This window comes from Buteo buteo, chromosome 17 (assembly GCF_964188355.1).
Source record: "Buteo buteo chromosome 17, bButBut1.hap1.1, whole genome shotgun sequence".
Taxonomy (NCBI): Eukaryota; Metazoa; Chordata; class Aves; order Accipitriformes; family Accipitridae; genus Buteo; species Buteo buteo.
In genome coordinates, this window is record NC_134187.1 from 3,127,615 (window position 1) to 3,141,762 (window position 14,148).

Here is a 14,148-nt window from a genome sequence, read left to right on the forward strand (position 1 = left end):
TTTGCTTAAAGGTAACTACAAGAGAAGCAAAAACAGAGTAGGGTTTGTTTGAGTCATGCAGAATCAGTGCCTGGCTAGCACAGGAGCAAAGTTTGTTTTCCTTGCAACAGTTTTACCATCTATGCTCGATCAAGAGCAGATTGTACCAACACGGAGTTACGAACTCACTGGCTCAGGTAGATAGGAGGAAACACAGCAGGAAGAGTAGCCGTAACCCTGCTCCTCACAGTTAAACCATCCTTGTCCTGCAGATGCCAATGAGAATTCAGTCAGTGTTAGTCGACCCTGAGGCACAAAAAGCATGAGTCAGACCCCAAGCAAAACCCACAAAAAATTATATTTGTGTATTGTTGTCTTTTTTGAGTTTTGTGTCTTTCTTGCTTATATTTTTGAGGTTTTCTCAGAAACTATCAGAGCCAGTGATTATTTTGGCTTTATTTTTACAAGCAGAGCGCTGAGATTCTCATGTAACCCTTTAACCCCGAGAACTGGCACATAACAAAAACAAAACTGAATTTGTTCATGGAGTGATTGCACACTAGCACACAACCAGTCCTGAGTGTACCGAGGGGCAGAGTAGCCTGGTTTCAGAACAGCTGCCCGTGGTGTGCTAAGGTAAGGTCTGGATGAAAATCCATGGCAGTTATGCAAACAAGTAACACTAAGAAATATCTCAAGATCTCAAACAGAACTACAAAAGTTGATTCTGCTAAACAGTGGGAAAATTTGAAATAAGCCTGGTAAGCACAGATGTGAGGAGAATGATCTGCCCAATTTGTGTCAGAACAGCTGGTGTCCTTCACTTTTAAAGCAAAACTGACTTTGGTGTTTAAGTCTGGAGGCTGAACCCCAGCTTTTGGAACCCTAGTTTTTTTAATGTCTTCGCCATGACGGACACAAGAGGAAAAGCGACTGGACTCTACTCTTTCTTGCTTATCCTTATCAAATACATTGTCTTGGAAGTAATCACTAAAAAAATCAGACCCCACATGGAATGAAACTACTATGCCAAAAAAGAAGACACTGGTTTTGACATGGAAAAAAACCAAACCTCACCACTATTTACAACTGCTAAAATATTGGCTGTAATGAGTATGACAAATGTCTATTTCATGAACATGAACAGTGATTCCACAGTTCACTTTGAGTTAATTACTCAAACTTAAATGGAGACTCTCAAAATGTCATTTAGAGATGTCATCTGATCAGAATTTACTGCTCACAGGCAGGCAGCAAACCATTTGAATTGTTAGTAAGGAATACAGTAGCTTGTCTTGTAGCTTGCAGAAGGTAGTTCTGGCTACAAGTACCTACATCCTATTTACTTTCCAAATTATCTTCTTAGTTGATAGCAGTTTTCTATGGCAACTTTAAAAAAAATCTCTCACAAGAAAGGAATTTTTTTAGTGTTCACAGATGAGTTAGAAAACAATAAATATGCTTCTAATGACATGTTTCCTTCAGTTTGCTCCTGGTTATGCTTCTTGCAGCAGCTGAATAAAATTCTAGTTTCAAGAAAATAGTCATGCTACTCACAAATTATTCTTTGGAGGACCAGTTCAGGGACCACTATAATTAACGGGAATGTTGTCATTGATTGCAGAGGTGCAGCATTCAAAAAGCTGTAAATGCTGATTTTCTCCACATTTTAGAACAAGACCATTATTTTCTTACTATGCTACTCTCTAGTGAAATATTTGTGCACTTTGTACTACAGCAAATTCACTCCTGCAATAAATGGAAGTTTAACCTCAGCTAGGTGAGAAAAGACATTAGGCACCATTTGAAAGATTATTATTTTGACAAATCTTTGCTTTTTTATATCCATGCATGCTGACAAAGGTTTCAGTATGATTTATTCTTTCCATGTACATATTTCAACAAGCAATTATTCACTTATTTATTTCCCAGTTAAAGGTCAATCCATCACTCTATCTTCCAGGGAAAAAAATATCTCATTTCTCTATTTTTCAACAGCTTTCAGAAAGGTGGCTTTAACTTTTTCTCCATGAGTCCCACATTAGAGCTTTCAGACACCATCAGCATAATTTCCAAACAAACCCATTATCCAAATTGTAGTCCCTGGACCAATGGTGGTCCACAATATGCTGGCTGCACTCCCAGAAATCTAACTGCTTCCCAAGGATTTGTTCTACTTTTTTCAAGCTGTTAAATCATATTGAAAGAAGTACAAAAAAATCAAAATAAGGGACAAATCATAACATATTTTCCCAATACTAATTTTCTCTGGGAATAATTTCACAAAACTGTTAAAGGATCACCAGTGTAAAGGAACATCAATCCCTTAAGTTTTGGGTGATAGAGTTGGTTACTCATGCAAGCCTAGATGGTCTGTCAGATCTGCTCTTATGAAGCAGCATATAATGTGAAGAAAGAGCCTTCCACAAAAACCTTGCATGAAATATAAACAGTTCCCACAGGGAGAAGTTTTGTATTGTCCACTTGAAGTTTCAGAATGGGAAAGGGATTCTACTGTATATCTAGCAAGGCAATAAAAATGGTCATCTTGCCCAAATACATCTTTTTATAGATATATGAGAGGAGTCTCAATGCATTTTTTTTTGTACTTACATTGAAATACTTCATGCCTCTTGCTCAGGATGACTTTTTCTTATAGAATATCCAAGAGATTAAAAATAAATCAACAAAATAATAATTAAAAAACCCAACACAGCCAACCAACCACCTTCAGGATGTAATGCACTGGGCAATGCAGGGAAAAGCGTTAGCAGGTTACATGCTGTCAATCAAACTGTCCTCAAAATGACTGACCACAGCTTGGAGGGTTAATCAGGACTGTGTTGCTAAGGATAGAAAGAAAAGCTACCTAAGCTGATGGAGAAGGCTCTCAAATCCACTGGGGCTTTAGGCACAGTTTGCCCAATCCTTCTCTTGCTTGCGCCCATGTAACTCAGGTATAAATCTGATTCAGTGACACTCCTCTCAAATCATAACAGTATAAATGAGAATGCAGTAGTCAAGGCCAAAGAGGTAATATTTTCCTCTTGCATAAAGGCCTGCAGAGATCTGGAAAACTTTCCTGAGCCACCCCACTCATCAACTCATCAACCCACCCACTCATCAGCAACACTTTGGAATCAGATTTATCTTTTGGGTAACGCCGGGGAAATCAATGGAGCTAGAGTGAAGATGATGGTAGCTCTTAGGTATTTGTGTATACGTTTGTTACTTCTCAGCTGGCTGATAGTCAGTCACTCAGGATATAGATGGCTGAGATTCATAAAAATTTTTTCAGTGAAATATTGTCTTAGCAGGAAAGTCTGGTGAGTCCTAACCCAAATATTTTCAAGTTCATTACAGATGACAAAGTCAGATTCTCAGATAATGCTCAACAGCTGGATCACTGAGATTTGGGCATGAAATAAGGACAGACAATCAACCTGTCAATGATAAATGATAAGAAATGACTTGTTCTTTCATAATTCACCTATAAGAGCCTTCCTGCTTTCTCTCACACTTCCTTTTTGCAAAGAAGACATAGACACACAACAATAAAAATGAATCAGTTGGATTCAAGTACAAAATCAGTGGCAAACCCCACTTTTCTATGAACTGGAATTCTTGTCTTTTAGCAATATTTATTCATTACTTGCATAGCCATTGCACCTGTGCCCCAGTGTCACTTACAGCACTAGGCACCTTCTTTTGTAGAAAGCAATTACTTGCAGAGAGGCCAGAGTCACAAAGGGCTTTTATTGGAAGGGCAGGGATGTGGGGATCCTGTAAGAATAGGTTCAGCAAGTTTTACATCTCAGATCCTTAACATGAATCTTCCAAATGTAAGGTTAGTGTTCGAGCCACTACATGGTCGTCTTTCTTACACAGCATTGCTTTTCCACCTGTGGACAGCACACCTTTCAGCGTCCAGAGACCATTCCTCTGAGATCCTGGATCCAGAAGAACAAGGTCATCTCTCTGTAGGCTTGCGTCTACTATAAGAGGTCAGCAGCACTACTGGAAAATTTGTAGGGGTCCATGCATGGGAAAGCCTGAGCCCCTCATGGAGCCCGTTCTGCTCAATCAGGCCTGTGCCAGGCAGGCTGGTCCCTATTTTTCAATTTCCCATCACAGTTCAAAATGACATCTCAAAAAGACTAAGCCATAGCAGGCAGACAAGTCACGCACTTCTAAACCTTATCAAACCTCTGCTATCAAACTTCACACAGAGGAAGGTGTGTGACCATGTGGTTGGGCATCCATCATCCCTTAGCCAAAATCCCCCGGAACCCCCAAAACATCTACAGCATGTCTCTTCACATCAGACTTCACCTTCTGTTCCCTCACACTAGCATTTTTATTTCTGAGGGGTTTTTGCAGCCTTCTCTCTGTTGGGGACATAGAAGAAGGAGAGGAATCCAGATATTGCCTGAGCTGAGGCAGGGGACCTGACAGAGAACTTGACTCAAAGAATTGGGCACCAAGTCTATAACCTCTGTTTGAGAGATGGGAAGGCCTTTATGAGAAGCATCCAGACTTGACTTAAATAAATTATCAAGAGTCTACCCTGTCCAGAGGCAACAGTTCCAATAGATAATCCCACTTATTGGTAAACATCTGTGCCTTTTCTCTAGCCTGAATATGCCTAGTGTCAATTTTTTTATGGCTTTTGTTGATAAATTAGTGTGCAGACTTTTATTGGAATTTTCTCTTCCCATACAAGTAGTTGTAGCTTCCATTTTTACAAATTCATTTCTTCCAGACATAAGAAAAATTTACAGGTCACCATTAACATTTAGAATGGGACTGGTTGAAAAATCCAGCTGTGTGTTCTAGGGAAATCATGAACAAGATTCTTTAATTTGATTTTTTTCCCCGAAAAGCTGAGAGTTTCTGGCAAGAAAGATGAAACATAATTTTGTAAGGTCTAACCATGTTTCTTTAAGAAAGCTCATTTCAATTTGCTCTGTGCTCTTCTTGAGAAAGAAAAATATTTTTTAAATGTCAAAGCGATCTTATTAACAAGGAGTATTTATGGTCAGACCAAGCCAAGTATTGTATGGAAAATGACAGAAGTTGAGACTTTTGATTCATAAAAGAGAAAAGCATTGAACTGGAAGGCAGCAGATCCCTTTGCCTGTGATTATATAAGAATTCCCTGCAAACAAAACAGGTAGGCTGTATATTTTTCCCTCAATTTATTTGTTACTTTAAATTACTTGAAAAGGATTGTCAAACTTTGTGTCAGACTGGAAGTTTTAATTGTCTGCTAAAGAAGTTTCCAATAGCCAAGGCTGTCATTCTGTTCCATGGCTGAATGAGCTTAAAACAGAGCGCTCTTCTTCACTCAGGTCCTCGTCAGAGCTGGTGTTAAATACAAGGAAAACCACCTCTTGGTAGGAACAGTGCTTTGGTAATTGCAGACGTTGTGACCATCCCTTGAACCACACCGCTGGACCAGTAGGCTAGAAAGCATGCTGGAGATGCCTCTCTCTTCTGTGCTAAAAGCACCCTGGATTTGATGGCATCTACAGCTTATAACATTTTCCTCTACTGTTCTCAGAGAAGAACATGGGTGCATCCGTCTAGGAGGCTTTGGATTCACTGGATCTAAGATCATTTATTTCTTTCCCTTCTCTTCTGGGATTCAGTTGGGAATTTACCATGTGGCTATCTCGGCTACTAAGTTGTACTGTGCCCGTGTCCCGTTCCATACAGGTAAGGACAGTCAGGGTCCTGAGCAGAAACAAGCACAATATTACTTTCTCTCAAGTCCTGTCTTGGAGTATGCACTTACTCGAGCTCTTATATTCTTGTCCGTGCCCATGATCTGGATATTTTCTTGCTCTAAGCAACAGTATAACAGGCAGGCTGTTCTTCACGGAGCCCTAGGGCTGGAATGGTAGGGGCAGGGCAGCACTAGAAATGGCTCCTCAGAAATCCTCATTAGTGACCTGGATGGTGACAGAGAGCACCCTCAGCAAGTTCCCCAGTAACACCAAACTGTTGGGAGCAGCTGACGTGCTGGAGGGCAGGGCTGCCATTTGGAAGGACCTTGAAAGTCTGGAGAAATCAGCTGATGTGACCCCCAGGAGAAGAAAACCACAACCACGTGTCAGGGACGGTAAACCCCCTGCAGCAACACAGGCTTAGGCTGACTGATAGCAGCTTTGCAGAAATGGATAGGGGGGGTCCTGGTGGACAAGAAGTTGAACAGGAGTCAGCAGTGAGCCCTCATGGCAAAGACCACCACCCACATACTGCAATGTATTAGCAAGAGTGTGCTAAGCAGGCCAAGAGAAGTCATAACTCCCTTCTGCTTGGCTCTTTTGAGAGCACACCCAGACACTGTGTCCAGGTTTGCCCTCTGTAGTACAAGAAAGATACTGGCATACTGGAGTGAGTCCAGCAAAGGCCACCAAGATGATATGGCAAAATAGAGCACGTGATGTGCAGGGGGAGGGCAAGAGCACTAAAATTGTTAAACCTGGAGAATAGGCTTGGAGGCATTCATATCGTTGTCTGTAACTACCTAGGACATGGTTATGGAGAGCCAGACTCTTCCCAGAAGTGCATAGCAAAGCGCTGTGGCAGATACAAGCAGCAGCCTGCAAAATGCCACTTAAGTATTCAAAAAAATTCTTCATGATGGTGATCAAAGACCGGGACCCAAAAGGTAGAGGAATAGCCAACCCTGGAGATATTCAAAACTCAGCTGAGCAACTTGATCTACTGAGCCTGGCTATGAGTCTGTGGTTGGACCAGAGAACTTCCAAAGTCCCTTCCAGCCTAGTTTATTCCATGCTTCAGTGAAGGCAAGGCAGCTTCTCCAAAGGTTGTCTGCACTCTCCTTGGCTCAGGCTCATGTGGTAATTAAGATCCAGTTAAGTGCCAGTTTAATGTGATACATCCTTTGTAGCAATCTGAACTGTTCCATCCTCAGAGATGTTTTCTGTGGTCTGATAGAATACTCCACTTCTAATTAATTTAATATTATTAGCTCTTCCCTTTTGTGATTACTGGATCTTCTAAGTAACTTAAATATTCATTTATAAATGTGAGGCAGATCTTAGTAGATAAGGTTTTTTTGGTTTTGTTTTGGGGGGCTTTGGTAGGAGTTTTATTTTGGGGTTGGTGGGGTTTTTTTGAAAGAATGTATTGCTTTTTCTTTATTTGGGTCCATATCAGTTTGAAACAAGTCAATCTTCAAAGCACAGCAGTCCGAGTTGTATTTAGAGCTACAGCCTTCAATGCAAAGGATTACATTGCACTTAACCCAGGTAATAAAGAAGCCCAGCTTTCTGGAGGATAAGAATTAGTCTCAGGGATCAGATTCACCTACAGCAAATCTCCCTCCTATTCTAGATGCATTATCTACTTAGTTTTTCAGCCACCAACCACAGGTGCAAAGAAAGAAAACCCTCTGAAATTGCTAAAAAACATGGGTTTTTTCAATGTTCCTTACTTTTAAAAGCATTTATTCTGTAGATAATATCTCTATAGGTGATACATTATCTCTATAGGTGATACATCCGTCTTCATGGACTTAAATTATGAGCTTGAGTCCCTTCAACATGAGATAAAATACAGTTGAGAAATGTTATTACTTTGCCAAGAGTCACCCTCACCATGCAAATAACAGGCGCAGTTATGAAGTTGAAGACCAAAGCTCATGGTACCAGTAGCAGTTCAGAGAAGAAGGACTGAACCATAAAGACCTGGTTACAGGATCGGGACCTCAGACCCGGCAGACCTGACCGAGGCTGGGTCCTCAGCTCTATACTAAGACTTTGTTCAAACTCCTCAGTTATGAGATTTGCTTTCTGCTTAGGAGGAAATGTAAGGCTAGTTGTACATGAGTACAACATAATAAAACAAGATGACGGATGGCACACGGAGCATCCGTTAGGTTTTCTTGGTGAGCAGAAAGAGACAGGGAGACTGTGGTGCCTGTTCATTATTCCTTCCCCTACGTATCCTGTTGTCTCCCATCAATCAGTTCTCTCAGTTCCTCAATACAATCATACTGCGACAGCTCCCCCGGGATGCCGCTAATCACAGTCCGCTGCAAAATTAAAGCATTCTTGCACTGAAGGGAGCTGACAAGCCCTAACAGAGGATTGGTTTTTCATTTACTGAAGAAATGTAGAATTTGCCTTTCCTAAAATGAAAACGGGGGCTTAAGAAACCAGAGGCAGAGAGGCCAGTTCTGCCACATCCTCACACCCAGCTGCGGTCTATTGAAGTACAGTTCTGCAACACAGCCCTGATTACACGCGAGTCTGCAACAGGCTCTGACAGCAACAGTCGCATCTGGGTGTTTCAGACTGCACACAGTTCAGCTCCACCACCAGTTCAGAAATAACCCTAGAAGCTGGGGATGATGCTTTTGTTGCCGAGGGTATTTCTAGTGCTGTAGCCAGGCATTTCCCGAGAATATTGCTGTTTTAAAGAGCCAGGATTTTAGGTAACCAGCACTGCCCTTTACTCACATTTCTGGCAACACTGGGGAGAATAACTTTGCATTTCCTTTTGAGATGGGCTTGAAGTTTTATGTCCAAGCTGATCTGCATGTTTGTGCCAGGAAACCGATAAACAGATGTGCTATTTATCACATCAGATGGAGGAGACAGCATGGCAAGATTGGAGCAGCTTGCCAAATTCAAACCTAGAATTGACACAATTGATTACGTGAAAGGAAAAAGATCACAAGAACATACATGTATCATAACGATTAAGCATGGTGTGATTAGCAGGGTGTTAGCAGTCCTTTTGTCTTCTCATGAAGACTGTCTGTAGTATGCATGTCCCTTGATATGTCAACATAGCCACACAAGGTGGCTCCTCCACCTGCCACCTCATTCCAGGACTGTTTCCATCACCAAGGAGGATATAAAAGCTCAGGCACAGAAGTTCTACAGACAACCAGCTGAGATTTCCTAGGCAGGTTAACTCATACGCACCCACTCCCCTTGACAATCCAAGTTGAACATCCTCGTCTTCCTGTTTGTAAAGGAGAACGAAGAAAGAGGCTGAGCAAAGATGATTATGTATCCAGGAAAGCAAACCAGCTAACTGGAGTGAGCAGCTGAAGAACCAGGTATATGCACAAAAATCAGGACCTGAGGCAAGGCATGCCTAAAAAGTGACAGCCAGGAGCCAACTACTGATTGATGAACCAAGAAAGTCACCACGAGCTTTGAGGAGGTTTCGATCTACAACTGGATCTGGACTTGGCAGCTAAAGGCTGTATGTCAGTAGAAGAAACTCGCTGTACGTTCCAGCAACTGCGGATGTTGGAACTTTTTTTTCCAGTTTCCATGCAAACCCATGCCAACCCTTCTTCCTCAGGAGAGCACCCAACTCTGCAGACAGACAGGCATTGCACTTACCTCCCGAGTTCAATGTGGGGCTATCCACATGTGCAATGAAACAACCACTTATGTCCTGGTGTTTTCATCCACTGAAAAGCACAAAATAATTTCCACTACACCACCATCATTTCCCAATTTTACATTTCCAGCAAAACTTTTACTTGAGATTATTCAACCTCTGATATGTGACATTTGCTTTTTTTTCCAGTATGGATCTAATTTTTCTGACCATTTCTAACATTTCTAGGCCCCTTTATACCATTTCTCTTGCCTTTCTGATGCCCTCAGTTCCTTCCAAATGATTATCAATTTTGATTTTCATTAATGTGTTTTTTGCAGTCTTAAAATTTTTTTCAAAAGATATTAAATCAAATTAGATCCCTCCATATTTCAACATGTATACTCTTTCTCTCTCACTTTTTCAATGTGTTTATTACTGAATCTGTGGACAGCATTTATTCATCTAACAATGTATCTTCTAAAACCCTTTGAAATAATTTTCCAAGCCAAATTAGGCACTGTATATAACCTGATAAACAGTAGAAGCAGTCAAGTTTCTCTGGCATTGTGTATTTATTTGGCCTTTTGCTTAAATTCTTGTGCCATACAGCTGTGTACTTATTTCTGCCTTAATATTTGTTCCATTATATTAGAAGACACAATGTCTCACCTGGAGTGACTCTCTTGTTTTGGCTTTGAGTAGTAGGAAAAAAAAAAAAATCAGGGGTATTATCCCAGCCCTTACTCCTTTATTCATTCCAGTTAGCACCAGTTGCCTTTGGGAAGCGATACAGCTAGTTTCAAAATTCATTCTCTAATGTCCAACATGATCAGCAAAGCTGATGTGTACGCTTTCCAATTTTTTCAAGCATTCCTCCACTTGTTCTTTATCAATTATATTTTTTTTATAGTGACTTCCTTCCTCACTTTAAATCCTGTCCAAACTACTCTCCTATAGTTTTCTTCTTTAGGAGAGATTTTTTTTAAAGGCGTTCAATAACTCAGCCAGTTTTGAATCATTGTCCTCCTTTTTCATTTATTAATGATCCTGCTTTTTCCGCTACTTTTGCTCTACCCCCAAGATTTACATCCTTCCAATTTTACTTATTCTTGATTTTAATTCATGTCAGCAGAACTTTGACCTCTCATCAAGGGTAGTATTGCTAATACTGCTACCCTGGCCAAAGTCTAAATTTGGTGATTTCTGCAATTTTTGCTTACCTACACTTTTACACAATAAACTGTTCTTTCTTTTCCCCATCTATTGAGTCTCAGTGCCAGATTCTTAGATCAGATGAGCCAGCAGGACTCACTGGACCTCACAAGATCTCTTGGGATTAGCGCTTGCAGAACACCTGCTCCTTTTGGGCACTGTACAGGAGCAGAAGGGACAAAGCTTTCTCACCCACCATTGTCACGCAGCTGGCGGCGGAATTTCCTACACACACGTCTCTTCCCAAATGTGTTGGGGCCATTCTGGAAGAACAAAGCGTTCTGGTGGGGTAGTAAGGTCAGATGGCTCCACAAATGCTCAAGCCCAAACAGGGTTGGGGACATCACGTGCCACCAGGGAGCAGGGACAAGGATCAGCCGATGCCTGGGCACCGTGGGATAAATATAGCTTAGCTGGGTGGGATACTTCAGGCTGGATGTGGATGTTTGTAATGTCACTACTTGAGAGAGTCACTCCAGCCCTCCTTCAGAGTCCCCAGAAAGATAGGGTGTCTTTTAGGCTGTGTTTACCTCCTCCTGAACTGGATGTCCCAGATGAACTCTTATCTTAAAACTATTGTTTCTCTCCACTGTCTGGAAAAGAAGCTCAAGATGCTAAATTACCAGAAATTAATACTTGAACTGCTAACAAAGAAGGGGGAGGTGGGTGAATCTCCTTGGATGATCCTTCAAAGCACATGTTTAAAAATATTTTTTTAAAAATTGGATAGAAAAAAATTACCAGAAATTAATACCTGAAATACTGTGGGTGGGGTGGGGTATGGGGGGGGGGGGTGGAACCAAAAAGAAACACCATATTTCCTCCTGGGCTGACCCTTCAAATAGCATTCCTTTGATATATTTTCAGAGATGAGAAGGTAAAAAAGCCATTTTAAATTAAATGAAAGATTTTGCTTCACCTTCATTTTCCTTTTACTCTTCCAAAGCAGGTGAAAGAATGTTCGTTAAAAAAAAAAAAAGAAAAATAGAAATTTCATATGAAACATTCAAAACTTCATTAACAGAATGGTTTGGGTCCTTTAAAAGACTCCACATTTGAACCTGACATTAAAAAAAACCAGCTAAAAAAGCCAACTCCCGCCCCTCCTCTACTTGCTGCAGCTGAGATCCAGCTCTCCTCCACAGCAACGGACACCACGTTTGCTAGCCTTGGTCTGCTTTGTGAAAGACCGGCCACCTGCTGCTGCCTTCCTTCCACATGTTCTCTGAATGCCCTGCTACTTCTTCCTCATCCTCGTTCTCTCTCCTGTTGACCTCGTGCTCCCTGTGATGTCAGCTGGTGACATCATTCTCCACATTCATGGTAGCAGGTGTAACTCTCCGCTGCTGGGTCTCTCTTACTCTTCCTCTGAGCTCTTTTCCAGACGTGGGGCTGCCAACTCTTATCGTGGTTAAAAGAACACCTCCTTATCTTTCACCACAAACTCTTCCCTCCCCCAGCCCTCCTTGCTGCGAATAACCCGCGCTCGTACGACACTCAAACTCACAATCTCCGTGTCGCGTTCAACACCTACATCTCCTTCACACCAAACACTCGTATCTGGGTTGTTGCCAAATCCCACAGATTCTTAACTGTAATCTCTCCAAAATCTCCTGCCATGCCTTCCTGCTAACACACCTATCTGTTTCTGAGTTAGCTTATCTCAACCTTTATAAACTTTACCAGCTTTCACAATATTATGCAAGGTCTATTCAAAATCCTGTCTGTAAAATTCTTTGCTTCTGCAATCTGGTGGTTTCCCTCTGTTTTTCCATGCTTTTACATTTGCCCTTACCACCCTCAGCAACTCTGAAGATCTTCACCTTCTCCTTTCTCACTCCTGCCTCTCCTGAAGATTGCCAGGGTTGGGCAATTCAGCTCACACCTTGCAATCCATGGAGCAGAAAGTGTTCAGACACAATGGTAATAGGTGATATGTGAAAGCACAGGGAGAGACGTAGTCCTCCTTGCTGCTGTGCACCTCCCTTCCCTGGCCTCATACCCATCCTAAAAACACAGATCTTCTAAAACACGTAGGAGTTAATGCAAAGCTTATATAACACCGCAGTCATCACTCAGCTCTTCATCACCACCATCTCCCAGCCTACATCTGATCCTGACCTGGATTCAGATGTGAACGCTGTCCCATTTGTCCTGTCTCTCACTCCAAGGCAGATATGATAAGAAATAGCGAGATTACTTATTAAGAGGCTTTGCGTGCCTTTGAGGAAGCTTAAAGTGATAACACGTTGAAATGGGTAAATGAATCCCCAACAAAAAGGGAATAGGTCTGGAAAAGTACTGCTAAATATACCTAGGATTATTTGTGCTGATTTTTTTCCATGGATTGGCCACGTGCCACGTTTTTCTGATCTCAGTGTTCACTTTGCCTGAACTTTAATGGCAAGGGCATCTGCCAAATGTGCTTATGGGCTTGCTGAGGTGTTCATGGAGGGCAAGTCAGAACTACCTCCCTGCAAGACCTCATGGCCAGATCTCAGTGACACAAGATTGGCTTGTGCAGTCAAGAAACAAGGACGACACCAGGTGACTAAGCCCGGTCAGCTAATGCAGAAAGAATGCAAATATGAAGAAACCAAGCCACTGAGCAAAAGAAACCTGTGAGCAGTTTATATGGGATAATTCCAAATAAACTTTGATGCAGCAGTGAATGTTCCCTCAAGTAGGACCAAAAAAAAAAAAAATCCACCAAACTGTTGTAATTTATTGAACCAACTGTAGCAGCTCAGTTACCTCTTACATTTAGGGTATATCTCATTATTTTTAGCTGCACTTTTAGTACCAAAAGTTACTGTAAATGTGTTTCTTCCTAGTAACGCTAGATCAAATATTCTAAACTTACAACTCCGGAGGTGATTTTTATTACCTGCCAGAGCCTTATTGCCTTCTGGGCTCTGAGAAACATGCTCTGCTCTTCTGTCATTCCCAGTGCCACCCAGTGCAACCCAGCACAGCAGCTAGAGATGAACTGGCACCCATATGTATGTCTCCATAAGGCAGCAAAAAATCCAGTTCTCACTCTCACAGCTTTACTGACTGCACCGGGCTAACAAAGTCTAGAAACACATGCTTGTTCAAGGAGTAGAACTGGCACCGTCTGCCTCCGAGATGTGCATCGGGTCTGTTGAGTAAGCAGATATCGTTTCTCCAGGTTTATTGCTCCTTTGGATTCCAACAGCGCTCCGAGGCTGCTGCCGAGATGGCTGACAGTAAATGCACATGGTAGGACATCCACGCCGCCAGCCGGCACGGGCCCAGGCTTGCTGTCAGGATCAGACCTGCCCACCATCACTCTGCGATCAGGCATGCGTGCCCAAAGAGGTCACCTCAGCTCTCTGGGTGCTGCTAACGCCAGCCAACCTCTCCTTGCTGGGCAACATCCAGGTGGTCCAGCATATGCCATCACCAGATAGCCAAGCCTGGCTCCTTCCAAGCGTGCTGGGGATGCCGAGACCCAGGGAAGCCCAGCACACAGCACAAAGGGTGGGTAGAAAGCAGGCAGCTGGGGGAGCCTGCAGTGCTTAAGGTCTCTCTTCATCTCAAGAGTCGTATAGACACAAA